The 15,353-nt window shown below is 44.1% G+C and overlaps 1 long non-coding RNA gene across 1 annotated transcript; it reads left to right on the top strand.

Annotated features, from left to right (window-relative positions):
- The first annotated feature begins 216 nt into the window (after positions 1-216).
- Positions 217-1,105, top strand: LOC111947813. The gene is made up of 2 exons (XR_002873745.1): positions 217-626; positions 985-1,105. It is a non-coding gene; the product is annotated as an uncharacterized LOC111947813 (long non-coding RNA).
- The last annotated feature ends 14,248 nt before the right edge of the window (positions 1,106-15,353 follow it).

Below are 15,353 nucleotides of genomic sequence, written 5' to 3'. Positions count from 1 at the left end.
ACCACTATCTTTACTAAAGGAGGCAGGATCCTCACTAAACACATGGCACATGGGGCAGGAAAGAGGGGTGAAGGTGGAGGAGGTAAGCAATACTACGTGCTAAGCTAAGGCTAGTGGTGTTTAGCTAAGGAGAAGTGTTTTACTTTGCAAACTAAGAATAAAATGGACAGCAAGCGGCTAACACAGTAGTGTATATGCTAGTGTACTAAAAGATACTAAATGTTAATGTAACCCCCGTTACAAATACACTCAGTAATGATATAAAAAGGTCAATAAATATTAATAAACAACATGATAAAAACAGCTAAAAGTTGTGAGGATAAAAATATAAATAGTATTCACATTAATAATTTATAGGTTTTATTACTATTTTTGTTTAAAAAGAGAAATTGTTTTTGTTGTCGATAAAGTTTAAAGTTTTTTCAAGAGCCCTCCCCAACCTGTGCGGCGCGTAGCGGAGAGATAGGCCTGTTTAGGGCAGAGACAGCAAGCACGCGCAGCAGAGTAGCCATTAGCTGAAAAACTACGGTGAAAAACTAAAATAACGGTGCAAACCTGTTGTCTAGCCAGACCGGAAGAGGGGTGTGAGCCAAATAAGATTTTATGCCATTACGAGACGAGTTTTGGTGAGTTTTGTTTTGTATTTTGCCTACTTTTGTGGCGTGGGTTTTGCCGTGATGAGGCGAGCCCAGTTGAGACCAATTTAAGTTGTGAAAAGATGACAAAACAGTACTTTTGAGATATTTATAATTTTCTTTGACACTTCGAAACATGAATGTATTTTATTTGATGTATTTTGGGTATATTTTGTGTGAAAAGAAGCTAATTTTGCAAGTAGAGTTGGATGTATGAAAAAGAAAAAAGAGCAGCCGCCATTTTAAGTTTCTAAAGAGTCACGTAGCCTTCTAGTGCGGCTCCGCTTTCATTTTGGAGTGGTTTTATTTTGCATATGGACTAAAATTATTTTTATGGCCTGTCCTGCAGGCCAGGTTTTTGAGTCCCCCCGAGAGTAATTGGGAGACGGTTCCGGACCGGATCGTTCTGGACTTCTCCTGATCCATGGATGGCGAGCCTACCCAAGGAGCACGATAATCCGGACTGCCTGTAGAGCATCACGTGGTCTAGAGACGCGCGCTGAGCAGCGCTTCCGGCGGAACCCTTTCTGCCAAACACAGCGGGCTTGACTACGCATGAGCTGCAGAACCACTCTCTGTTCGAACGAACATAACTTTCTCGAGAGGTCGTCTAAAGTTGGGCAAATTTTTTAAAAACTTACTCGACATATTTGTCGTTTGACTTCCATCCCATTTTTCTTTTGACCGTGCGGTATTCACCGAAATTTATTCGGCAAAAACTTCGGTCGTGAAAAACCACTTCGCAGATTTTAAGGTGAGTTTGTTGAATCATAATTTTGCCATTAGACTATTTGTATATGTGTTTTCTTCATCTCCTGCAAATTTCATGACTAAATTCAAACGGGCAAATACCTTTTTTAAGTCGCCAAGTCCGCGTTGTGAATGTCCGCCGCCTCCGCCATGATGGAAAATCCTTTGTTTACAGGGCTCACAATGCTCTTTCGTAATTCTGTTATTTTCTATAATCGTCGTGTAAAATCAGCTCTAAATGACTTTTAAGACTTTTTCTCTACGAATTAACAACAGTTAAATGTGAAATGAGAAAGTTATGACACTTTGAAGCCTCTCATCCATGTTTTGGTCACACGAATTGTACAATTTTGCTGTTTATCTGGGGCAGAATTTTCGGACAAAATTTGCTCACTTAAAGTGGCATAACTTTCTCATTCTTTGAGCTATCCGGATGATCTTTATGTCATTTGAAAGCTCTCTTTAAGGCCTTTCCAATGACATAAGAATTAGGTAGATCCAGTTAACTTTAAAATTTTAGTAACGTCTCTACGTGGTCCTTTACTTTTCCTCACTACTACAAAATCTCTGCCAAGGTCGCGGTAGGAGATTGAACACTAACTGTGGATCCAATATACTTTAAAGGAGCACTACCAAAACTGGATACGTCTGCTAACAAACTTTAAAGGATTTTGCTAAGCAATTGGACATTTAGAAAAACAGTTCTTTGTTTGCTTTGCATATTGAATTGTCTTTTGTTTGATATCTGATATTTTGTAACTTTAAAGGATACTTTTGGTGTAAATTTAAAGTGACAAAACTGATTTACAAAAAAGTGAAAAGGGTAAATATAGTGAACTCAAAAGAAAGCTTAAACTAAATTTAAGTTAAATAAATTTAGTTCTGTAACTAAAATCCCTTTAAAACAAATGACCGGTCATCTTTAATTAAAATAGATTGAAACTGAAATTAACTTGAACAAAACCTTTTATTTGAACTTTAACAGAAAAAGTAAAGGAAAAAACAACATAAAGGGTGTTGAAAAGGTGTCTTAACATTACTTAAGAACCAAATTTGTATGTTTATTGTTGTTTGTCAATTGTTCAGTAAACTGCCGGCTTTTTCCATTCTACCTTTTTATTGACTCTTGGCTCTTTTATTCAATACACACCACTCCGTGCGAACCTATATTTGGTCCAGTAGCCTGACTACCTCTGCCTAATAGCATAGGTGCTACAAATTCTTGGCGAGCCAGCCAGGAGTGGTTCGTAAATAATTTTCAGAGCTCAAATTTGACTAAGAACTGAACAAAAAATGGAAGCCGTGCAACGAAGTAATGTTAAGATACCGAACTCACTTCTTATTACTGGTTTAACTGACACTGAATCTGATGAAGAGCTTTTTGACTTCCTCAAACAATATGGGTCCATTCAGACAATGGTACCTGTAGATCCCCCGTGTCCAGAAAAGGGCAAGCAGTCCTTTCTTGAGTACGCGTCCAGTGCACCAGTCCAGGCATTATCTAGCTTACTGCCATACAGATTCTCACCCAAGAACAAACCTGACATACTTTACCTTGTCGAAGCATTAAGCTCAGTTTACAGCCCCGTAGTTAGCAAGACAGCTACTCAGACTTACCTGACTGAACTGAGAGACATTGCAAGACTGACAGGTAAAGACTTTGCAGACTTACTGAGAGACGAACTTTCCTCTATAAGCCAAGTAGTTAACCCTGACGAAAATGACTCAGGTGACCGCCAGGACTCACCCCAAGTCCCTGACACGAATGCTCCTCTCAGTCCTCTGCAAGAGAACCCACCAACTCTTGAACCAGTCCACCCACTGATCCAAGCTCCAGTTGAGAATCCCCCACGAGTGCAGGTCAGTGTTAAGACACCCACTCTCAAACCTTCTGAAGTAAACCCACCAGAGCTTCAGAAAGTAATAGTGGAACATGTGCTGAGAACTGAAGACTTCAATGCTCAGATGAACACTCCTTTCAGATTGAGACCCTTTTCAGGGCGCTGTCCCCACCCAAACAACGAAGTCGACTATGAGAGCTGGCGCTCGAGTGTGGAACTCCTTTTAAAAGACCCCAGACAGCCTGATTCATGCAAATCCAGGAGGCTCTTGGAAAGTCTCTCTTCACCTGCTGTCGATCTGGTGAAGCACATACCTACAGAGTCACCTCCTTCCACCTACTTGAAAATACTCGACTCTGCCTTCGGTACGGTTGAAGATGGAGACGACCTCTTTGCCAAATACTTGAACACTGTGCAGAATAATGGTGAGGCACCATCGTCTTACCTCCAGCGTCTTCAAGTCATGCTGAACACCACGTTCATAAGAGGTGGTGTTCCTGCTGGTGAACTAGACAAGCAGCTGTTAAAGCAGTTCATAAGAGGCTGTTGGGACAATGAGCTAATAGCAGAGCTCCAACTCGAACAGAAAAGGCAAATTCCACCTAACTTTTCCGAACTCCTTCTCATGCTCCGGACTGCTGAGAAAAGGCGCACAGCGAAAATGTCGCGCATGAAACAGCACTTGAATACAACAAAACCAAAAGTGTTTTCCAACTACCAAGGCGCTCAGTCCCAAAGTCCAGAGCGAGATACATCAAAAACTGTTGACTCCCTTTCTGAAATACAAGACCTCAAGAAGCAGATCGCCAATCTGCAGTCCCATCTTGCATCTCTAAAGAACAAAAAAGACTCAAACAGTAAAGTCAAGTCAAAATCCACAAACTCGACCAAGACAAAAGTCCCCCCTGAAAGTTTCAAAACTCCAAAGCCACAGCCTTCAGAACAAAAATCAGAACCTCATCCAAGAAATCGTCCAAAGCCCTGGTACTGCTTCAGATGTGGGGAGGACGGGCACATCAAGCCCCAGTGTGAAAATGAGCCAAACTCTCCCCTAGTTGCTGAAAAAAGGAAACTCTTAAGAGACAAGCAGATGGCATGGGACAAAGTGAATGGACAAGAACCTACTTTTTTAAACTAAAGAGGGCTCCAGTTGTGGGACAAATTGGAGCTGAGCCAAAGACAAAGAGTCCCAAGGAAAAGAAACGCGTCTTGAACTTCCACACACAAGCTGAAATGTCACTTTCTCTTCCAAAAGGTCTTGTTGGAGCGAAGTGCACTGCCCAAGTAGCCATTGACGATCATGTGTGCAGCTGTCTATTAGACACGGGCTCGCAAGTAACGACGATCTCCCAATCCTTCTACGAAGAAAAACTGTCTCACTTACCTGTCCACAGCTTAAACGACCTGCTGGAGGTAGAAGGAGCGAACGGCCAGAATGTCCCCTACCTTGGCTTTATCGAAACTGCCATCACGTTCCCCAAGAGTTCATTGGGTGCGGACATTGAAGTGCCAACACTAGCCCTGATCGTTCCCAACTTAAGCTCCAACTCACCTTCGCTGCTGATAGGTACTAACACCTTGGACATCTTGTATGAGCAGTACGGATTGGTTGTAGATTCCAAAGAAAAACATTCAGTTCCATATGGGTACAAAGTCGTTCTCAAAACACTTGCAGCCAGAAAAAAACACTCCGTTAATTCAGGCTTGGGTGAAGTCAGACTCCACAGTACTGATTGTGAAACTATTGGAGCTGGACAAACAAAAGTTTTGGAAGGATCGATAACTCGCAGAGTACCAGAAACTGGAAAATGGGTGACTGTTGAGGCGCCAACAACCACCTCTTTACCTGGTGGCCTTTTTGTCGAAGATGGGTTAGCAACCCTCCCATCCAAGTTCCCTCGCTGCATACCAGTCATCCTCAAGAACGAATCTGATCATGCCATCACACTCACCCCAAAGACAATCATTGCAGAGATTCATGCTATCCAAAGTGTCCAGCCTGCAAACAATAAAACAGTGAATCCAAAATCTGAGAACAAGTCAAATCTCCAGTTTGATTTTGGTGATTCCCCCATCTCTAGTGAGTGGAAACAAAGAATAACAGACAAGTTAAACTCAATGCCAGAGGTATTTGCCCAACACGAGCTTGACTTTGGTCGTACTGGAAAAATCAAGCACCACATCACTCTCAGCGACCCTACACCTTTCAAACACAGGGCCAGGCCGATACATCCGCAAGACTTGGAGGCAGTACGCAACCACTTGCAACAGCTCCTCCATGCCGGAGTCATTCGCGAGTCTGAATCTCCCTTTTCGTCCCCGATTGTAGTCGTTCGCAAGAAAAATGGAGATGTCAGATTATGCATTGACTACAGAAAGTTAAATCTGCAGACTGTAAAAGACTCGTACGCCTTACCCAATCTCGAGGAGTCTTTCTCGGCTTTAAGTGGATCACACTGGTTTTCGGTCTTAGACCTAAAATCAGGCTTCTATCAGATAGAAATGGAGGAGGCCGATAAACAGAAAACTGCCTTCGTCTGCCCCCTCGGTTTCTTTGAGTTTAATAGAATGCCTCAAGGAATCACAAATGCCCCCAGCACGTTCCAGAGGCTCATGGAGCGTTGCGTGGGAGAGCTCAACCTGAAACAAGCCCTTGTGTTCCTTGACGACCTAATAGTGTTCTCTTCAACCTTGGAGGAACACGAAGAACGCCTCTTGCAAGTCCTGGGTCGTTTGAAAGAGTATGGTCTAAAACTGTCGCCACAAAAGTGCAGGTTTTTCCAGAGCTCCGTAAAGTACCTTGGCCACATCATCTCAGAAAAAGGAATCGAGACTGATCCTGAGAAAATCTCGTCACTCAAAACCTGGCCAAAACCAAACACTTTGAAGGAATTGCGGACATTCTTAGGATTCTGTGGATACTATCGCAGATTCATAAAGGATTATTCAAAGATCATGCGACCTCTCAACCAACTCACAAGCGGATATCCACCTCTGCATAAAAAGACAAGTGCCAAAGCCGGCACAGCCCAATATCATAACCCCAAAGATCCTTTTGGAGCAAGATGGAATGTGGACTGTCAAACAGCATTTGACGAAATCATCGAAAAATTGACAAGTGCCCCAGTGCTCGGGTTTGCCGACCCTACTCTTCCCTTTACCTTGCACACAGACGCAAGCACTTCAGGGTTGGGGGCAGCCCTCTACCAAACACAAGAAGGTCAGAAACGTGTGATCGCCTTCGCAAGCCGCGGGTTGTCAAAGTGTGAAGCTAAGTACCCTGCACACAAGTTAGAATTTCTCGCGCTAAAATGGGCAGTTACCGAAAAATTCCAAGATTACCTTTACGGACGCCCTTTCCTTGTGATCACTGACAGCAACCCCTTAACGTACGTCTTGACCACCGCAAAACTTGACGCTACAAGTTACAGATGGTTAGCTGCGCTGTCCACCTTTGACTTCCAACTGCAATACAGGGCAGGAAAACAAAATCAGGACGCGGACGGACTATCCCGACGCCCACATAGCGCACAACCAGACGACATGCTGTCCAAGAAAGAACTGGAAAGAATCCAACAGTTCACACAAAGGCACCTACCTGACACACCCCATTCAAACCTTGTTGACCAGAGCATAATAAAAGCCATCTGTGAAAAGCACTTTGTCCACCAGTCCACAGACGAACTAGCAGTGTCCATCACTGACAATCCTTTGGTTCTGTCTTTTGCTCTCACTCCCCAAGCCGTCCCCCAAAGCTATGAAGAGGAGGACCAGCTTGGTGGTTTGCCAGTCATTCCTCACTTTACGACATCAGACTTGAAAGAAAAACAACATGCTGATACAAGCATCAGAGAAATAGTCAACCAGATAACGTTGGGAGAAAAACCCCCACCAACTGCAAAAAATGAGCTTCCTGAACTTGGCTTGTTGCTAAGAGAGTGGAACAAGTTAGTCCTTAAAGACGGAGTCCTCTATCGTACCAGACAAGAAAGTGCACAAACGCAGTATCAACTCGTGCTACCACAAGAGTTGAGACCCCTTGTCCTGAAAAGTTTACACGACGACATGGGACACTTAGGTGTCGAAAGGACATGGGACCTGGTGAGAAAGCGATTCTATTGGCCCAAAATGGCCACAGACATTGAGCTCAAGGTCAAGACTTGCGAACGTTGCACACGTCGCAAAGCCCGACCAGAAAAAGCCGCACCTCTCGTGAACATTGTCGTCACCCGTCCACTAGAGTTGGTGTGCATCAACTTTCTAAGTCTAGAGCCAGATTCGAGCAACACGAAGGATGTGTTGGTGATTACAGACCACTTCACGAAGTATGCGCTCGCCTTGCCAACTCCAAACCAAAAGGCGCGCACAGTTGCTCGATTCCTCTGGGAAAACTTCATCTCTCACTATGGTTTTCCCGAGAGACTTCATAGTGACCAGGGTCCGGACTTCGAGTCTCGCACGATAAAGGAGCTCTGTCAGCTGGCTGGTATTCGAAAAGTACGAACTACTCCTTACCATCCGAGAGGGAACCCTGTTGAACGGTTCAACAGGACCCTCCTCGGCATGCTTGGCACACTGGAGAATCACAAGAAAACACACTGGCGCGAACACGTCCGACCCTTAGTACATGCTTATAATTGTACAAAGAATGAGGTGACGGGGTTTACCCCATATGAACTAATGTTTGGCCGACAGCCCCGGCTACCCGTCGACCTCGCGTTCGGTCTGCCAGTTGACCATCAGCCAAGTTCCCACTCAGAGTACGTTCGCAACCTCAAGTCAAGCCTCGAATCCAGCTACAAAATAGCAACTGAAATGGCAAAGAAATCGGCCAGTCGCAACAAAGCAAGATTTGATAAATGCATTGTTGAGTCCACCTTGAAGGAAGGCGACAGAGTGCTCGTGAGAAACCTTCGTATGCGAGGCAAGCATAAGTTAGCCGACCGCTGGGAACCTGAAGTTTACATCATTGTGAAACAATCAAACAACCTCCCTGTCTATGTTGTTAAACCAGAGACAAGAGACGGTCCTCAAAGAACCCTTCATCGTGACCTGTTATTGCCATGCGGTTTCCTTCCTGCTAGCCCAGAGGAAGCAGAACAAATTGTGAAAGACAAACCAAGGCGACCCAAAACACGCCAACAAACAGAAAGTGTTGAACAAGGGTCCGATTGTGAAGATTCTGATCCTGGCTATTACTACGATTATCATGATCTAGTAGTGGAAACCAAAAGTCCCTACATCCCACCTGACACAGAGAACCCTGAAACCGCTGTAGGGCAAACGCCAGTGGAAACAACCAAAGCTGCTGAAGCTAAAGAGAGTCAACAACTATCGGATGAGACATACTTACCAAGTGAGACAAACCCACCAGAAGAGTCCTTAACCGAACTTGTAGAAAGAAACTTACCTGAAGAGAATCCAATCGAAACTGACGGAGATATCCAAGTCGATACTTACCCTGAAGAAGAAAACCTACCTCAAGTAGATCCTGAAGAGTCCCCTGAAACAGACAGCCAAACCAAAGACATTTCTGAAATGCCCATAGAGATTGTCACTGACACAGACCAGTGCCCAGAAGCCACTGACACTAATGACACCATCACTGATCCCCTAAGACGTTCAAACAGACATAGGGAACCTGCTCAGAGACTGACCTATCCTGAACTAGGTAACCCACTCGTCACTGTAGTCCAGTCTCTATTTCAAAGCTTAGCAGTAGCATTCACTGACTCTTTAAATGCTCCCAAGATGTTAAAGATAGAAACTGTGTGAAACATGTACGAGGACGTGCATGAGAAAAGGAGGGGAGGATGTAACCCCCGTTACAAATACACTCAGTAATGATATAAAAAGGTCAATAAATATTAATAAACAACATGATAAAAACAGCTAAAAGTTGTGAGGATAAAAATATAAATAGTATTCACATTAATAATTTATAGGTTTTATTACTATTTTTGTTTAAAAAGAGAAATTGTTTTTGTTGTCGATAAAGTTTAAAGTTTTTTCAAGAGCCCTCCCCAACCTGTGCGGCGCGTAGCGGAGAGATAGGCCTGTTTAGGGCAGAGACAGCAAGCACGCGCAGCAGAGTAGCCATTAGCTGAAAAACTACGGTGAAAAACTAAAATAACGGTGCAAACCTGTTGTCTAGCCAGACCGGAAGAGGGGTGTGAGCCAAATAAGATTTTATGCCATTACGAGACGAGTTTTGGTGAGTTTTGTTTTGTATTTTGCCTACTTTTGTGGCGTGGGTTTTGCCGTGATGAGGCGAGCCCAGTTGAGACCAATTTAAGTTGTGAAAAGATGACAAAACAGTACTTTTGAGATATTTATAATTTTCTTTGACACTTCGAAACATGAATGTATTTTATTTGATGTATTTTGGGTATATTTTGTGTGAAAAGAAGCTAATTTTGCAAGTAGAGTTGGATGTATGAAAAAGAAAAAAGAGCAGCCGCCATTTTAAGTTTCTAAAGAGTCACGTAGCCTTCTAGTGCGGCTCCGCTTTCATTTTGGAGTGGTTTTATTTTGCATATGGACTAAAATTATTTTTATGGCCTGTCCTGCAGGCCAGGTTTTTGAGTCCCCCCGAGAGTAATTGGGAGACGGTTCCGGACCGGATCGTTCTGGACTTCTCCTGATCCATGGATGGCGAGCCTACCCAAGGAGCACGATAATCCGGACTGCCTGTAGAGCATCACGTGGTCCTTTACTTTTCCTCACTACTACAAAATCTCTGCCAAGGTCGCGGTAGGAGATTGAACACTAACTGTGGATCCAATATACTTTAAAGGAGCACTACCAAAACTGGATACGTCTGCTAACAAACTTTAAAGGATTTTGCTAAGCAATTGGACATTTAGAAAAACAGTTCTTTGTTTGCTTTGCATATTGAATTGTCTTTTGTTTGATATCTGATATTTTGTAACTTTAAAGGATACTTTTGGTGTAAATTTAAAGTGACAAAACTGATTTACAAAAAAGTGAAAAGGGTAAATATAGTGAACTCAAAAGAAAGCTTAAACTAAATTTAAGTTAAATAAATTTAGTTCTGTAACTAAAATCCCTTTAAAACAAATGACCGGTCATCTTTAATTAAAATAGATTGAAACTGAAATTAACTTGAACAAAACCTTTTATTTGAACTTTAACAGAAAAAGTAAAGGAAAAAACAACATAAAGGGTGTTGAAAAGGTGTCTTAACATTACTTAAGAACCAAATTTGTATGTTTATTGTTGTTTGTCAATTGTTCAGTAAACTGCCGGCTTTTTCCATTCTACCTTTTTATTGACTCTTGGCTCTTTTATTCAATACACACCACTCCGTGCGAACCTATATTTGGTCCAGTAGCCTGACTACCTCTGCCTAATAGCATAGGTGCTACATTAATATTAAACCAAGTTAAGCAAAAGTAATCAGTAGTGATGGGTCTGGTAATAATGACGCATCGGCTCACGTGTCAAGCTCATAAAGTCAAACCCCGTGTCGGTGCGCGTATCACTTCAGGAGAAGTCACGTGACCGATACAGCCAATGTGCCAGTGTGTCACAGATGAGCCAAACAAGGGCTCGTCCACCAGTACCCGGCTGGGTAGATCGGTTGGTAGGGTGACGGACTGGCATGAAGGGAACCAGAATTCAATCCCGGGGGAAATGAACAAGCAAGCAATGGCAATGGTAATGGGGCAATTACCATATGAATGGAATTACCAAATCATTGGTGAGCAATTAACATTACCCAGTGACGCCCCTTGGGCAAGCCTTACCACTGAAACATTTTGCAATTTTTGAAAATATTACTTACCACTGGTTTGTGAATGTGTATGAATGTTCTTGGTGATGGTCAGAGCAACCCTGGGTGCGAACTGGCAGCCATGCCTCTGTTGGTCTGCCCTAGGGCAGCTGTGGCTACAGCAGTAGCTTACCATCATCAAGTATGAATGAGGAGTGAATGATTAATGGACACACTGTAAGCGCTTTGAGCATCTTGAAAAGTGCATATAAATCCAATCCATTATTATTATTATTATTACCAGCAGTGTTGCCAAATTTCCACCAACAATTGGTGGATTTAGATCTTGCTTAAGAAAATTGGATTTACGCGTTTTTTGCGTCAATTTGGCAGGTTTTAGTTAGTTTTACTATGAGTCTAGCTAAGCTATCTTTTATTTTGAAAGATATTTTATTTTGAAAATCTTCTCAGTTAAATTACTGTTTCTAAACTGGGTTGCCTGCAATTACGTTTTTGGTGCAGCTGGAGTCAATATTAAGTGACACAGTATCAATACAGTTTGGATTATGTGCCGAAACGATTCAGGAGGCCTCATCTACCCATCACTACCAAGCAAGCATTTTTTTTTTCTTTTCTGGGTTCGGCACCACCAGGTGTTTTCTTTTTTTGCTGCATTTATGCAAATATAAAGTACAATACAGCTCTGAATGTAGAATAAACTTGTTATAACCTTAGTAAAATCTTAATTATTTAGAACAATCACAGAAGGAAATAAAAAATAAAAAATAAAAAAAAGAAATAACCGTAGACAAATAGAAATGCGAGAGTAAACTTATGCCATTAGTCCGAAAGATTTCCAGGTGTCAATCGTTTTTTGAGCCTTTGTATTTTTTTAAGCTGAAATTAAATGTATATTTCGCTGCAGATCCAGTTTAAACACGAAGAAATCTGGCTTTATATTAGAAAATGTACTTTTCTGAATATGAAATTTAGCCATTAATAACAACATATTTATAAAAAAGAAAGCGTCACGATCTTGGAGTTTAAGGCTGTGAAAACCAAATATTACGTTCTTATAATAGAGTTGTAAATTAGCATGAATAGAGCCTCGATAAATTTGTGGATGTTTTTCCAAAATTTTCATGTGAGTTCAGACCAGAATAGATGAGAGCACGTTTCAGGTTGCTTCTGGCAGAAAGTATAGCTGGTGTTTATGTCAGCTTTAAATCTAGTTGTAAAATCTGTGTATAAGTTTAACCCTTGTGCTATCCTAGGCACTTTAACATTGGGAGTTGGGTCATCTAGAGCCACTAGACAGTGCTCTGAACCTTTTTTCTTCAATGATTTGTGATCTTCACTGGTGTCCATGGATTACATGAAATCTTTCCACCTTTATCCACCTTTGTCATGGTAGGGAGAACACGTCAGTGTAAGGGTGGGGTCATAGGATAGCAAAAGGGTTAAATGAGATTTCTTTGACTTTGTTTGTTAAGAATAATTTTTGTGGTAAAGAACAGACTTTTGTTAGATATAAAATTAGCCCAATAAACAGCAGCTGATGGAACAGAAACTAAATGATCTTGAAACAAAGCTCTGATTTTTGAGTTCAACTGTTTTGCAGAAGTGAAGCAGAAACTACCCAGAGGAGATTTTAACATATCAGGAGGATTAAGAGTCAAAGGAGGAGCGCTGTAGAAACCCCTGAATAACATGCACAGTCCAGACGGTACGGCATCAAACACTACTGCAAATTCTATTAGATGTATTAGCATCTGTGACCTCATTCAAAGAAATGACCTTGTCATGGATGGCCCTGCTGCTCAGCTGCAACCCTCCTGCTGGCTCCTCCTCCCTCACCTGTCCCCGGTGTTTTCACAGCTGGTGCTCATGTTCTCTTTGATTAGGTTCCCTTCTTAAGCTGCTCTGTTTGTTCTGTGGTTGTCGCAGCGTTTTCGTTCATGCTCATGTTCAAGTGTGCTCTTGGCATTAAAAGCCTGTTTTCTACGTTACGCCGACTCGTTGTCGTTCCTGCACTTGGGTTCCTCCGTTGGTTCACGTAACAGACCTCATCACAAAAGACTCTGTCTGCTTCCCTGCGGCCCTGCATTGACTACAGGGGTTTGAACAAGATCACTGTGCGTAACACCTACCCCTTACCCCTGCTGCACACTGCATTTGACCTGCTAAGCGGGGCACGTATTTTTTCTAGGCTGGATCTCAGGAACGCATATCATCTGGTTCGTGTGAGAGAGGGAGATGAGTGGAAGACTGCGTTTAACACGCCTAGCGGACATTTTGAATATTTAGTCATGCCCTTTGGACTAACAAATGCTCCGGCAGTGTTTCAATGCTTGATTAATGACGTTTTGAAGGATATGCTGAACAAATTTGTGTTTGTGTACTTGGACGATATTTTGATTTTTTTTTCTCCTGACCTAGATTCACATGTGCAGCACGTCAAAGCCGTCCTCCAGCGCCTCCTGAAGAACCACCTCTACTGCAAGGCCGAGAAATGCGAATTCCACACTACGCGGACTCGGTTCTTGGGGTATGTGGTTTCTCCGGGCCAGGTCCAGATGGATGACTCCAAGGTTCAGGCCGTTCTGGAGTGGCCGGTTCCCTCTGGTAGGAAGCAACTTCAGCGCTTCTTGGGGTTCGCCAATTTTAATAGGCGTTTTATCAGAGGTTTCAGTGGCGTTGCTGCACCCCTTCATAGGATTACGTCTGATAAAGTGCATTTTGTTTGGGACAAAGAAGCTGAGAAAGCTTTTTGTGAGCTGAAGAGACGTTTCTCTGCAGCCCCTATACTGACTCAGCCTGACCCCTCCAAACAATTCATATTGGAGGTGGATGCGTCTGAGTCAGGTGTGGGGCTGTGTTGTCACAGAGAGCGTCCAATAATAAAGTTCATCCCTGCGCGTATTTCTCCCGCAAGCTCACTCCTGCGGAGAGAAATTACGATCTAGGGAACAGAGAACTGCTGGCTGTGAAGGTGGCCCTGGAGGAGTGGCGCCACTGGTTGGAGGGGGCTGAGCAGCCGTTTCTGGTTTGGACGGACCACAAGAACCTTGAATACATCCGGTCTGCTAAACGCCTCTCTCCCCGCCAGGCCAGGTGGACTCTGTTCTTAGACAGGTTCGATTTCACCCTCACCTATCGACCTGGGAGTAAGAACGTCAAACCGGACGCACTCTCCCGTCAGTACAAACTGGAGGTGGAGGAGAGACCTGCTGAAGGCGCACCTGTACTTCCCTCGCACATGGTGCTAGGGACCACCCGCTGGTCGCTGGAGCAAAAGGTACAGGCATCCGTCCCAGATCCTTCCTCCATCCTCGCGGGCTGTCCGGAAGGCCGACTCTATGTGCCTTCAACTCTTCGCACCATGGTGTTAAAGTGGGGGCACTCGTCCAGACTGGCCTGCCATCCTGGTGTTACGAGGACTGGGTTCCTTATTTCCCAGCGGTTCTGGTGGCCCTCTATGTCCTCTGACATACGGGGTTTTGTGTCAGCCTGTCATGTGTGTGCCAGTGTCAAGACCCCCAGGACCCCCCCAGCTGGGCTACTTCACCCTCTACCTGTGCCGTCCAGACCTTGGTCCCACGTTTCCATGGACTTCATTACCGGATTACCTAACTCACAAGGTAGTACGGTTATTCTCACAATCATTGACCGGTTTTCTAAGTTGGCCCACGCCATACCCCTGCAGAGACTCCCTTCAGCCAAGGAACTGGCCACCCTGGTTTTGCGCCACCTGTTTCGCCTTCATGGACATCCTCAGAACATCACGTCGGACCAGGGCCCACAATTCATCGCCGCATTCTGCAACCTCCTAGTGATCAAGGTCAGTCTGAGTTCTGGATTCCATCCTCAGACCAACGGCCAGGTAGAGAGGTACAATCAGGACCTGGAGACATCGCTGCGTGCCATGTGCGGGAGGAACCCCAGAACCTGGTATTCGCAACTCCCCTGGGTTGAGTACGCCCATAACTCCCTGGTTAACTCTACGGGGTACTCTCCCTTTCAGGCCGCCTATGGTTTTCAGCCACCCTTGTTTCCACACCAGGAGCAATTGGCATCCTCCTCGGGACCGGCGGCGTTCGTGAGAAGGTGTCGTCACACCTGGAGCAGGTTCCGGCTGGAGCTCCTAAGGAACCAGGAGCGTTTCACCACGGTGGCCAACCGTAGGAGATCTGCAGCTCCTGACTACAAGGTGGGAGACAGGGTGTGGCTGTCCACGTCTGACATCCGTTTGCGGGGTGGTCCTAGGAAACTGCACTCCAGATACATTGGTCCGTTTCCCATCACCCGTGTCATCAATCCTGTGGCTGTAAGACTGGACCTGCCTCGCTCCATGAAGGTGCATCCCGTGTTCCACGTCAGCAAGTTGAAGCC

The sequence above is a fragment of the Oryzias latipes genome, chromosome 8 (genome assembly GCF_002234675.1).
Source record: "Oryzias latipes chromosome 8, ASM223467v1".
NCBI lineage: Eukaryota > Metazoa > Chordata > Actinopteri > Beloniformes > Adrianichthyidae > Oryzias > Oryzias latipes.
This window is presented reverse-complemented; position numbering and strand designations above follow the sequence as displayed.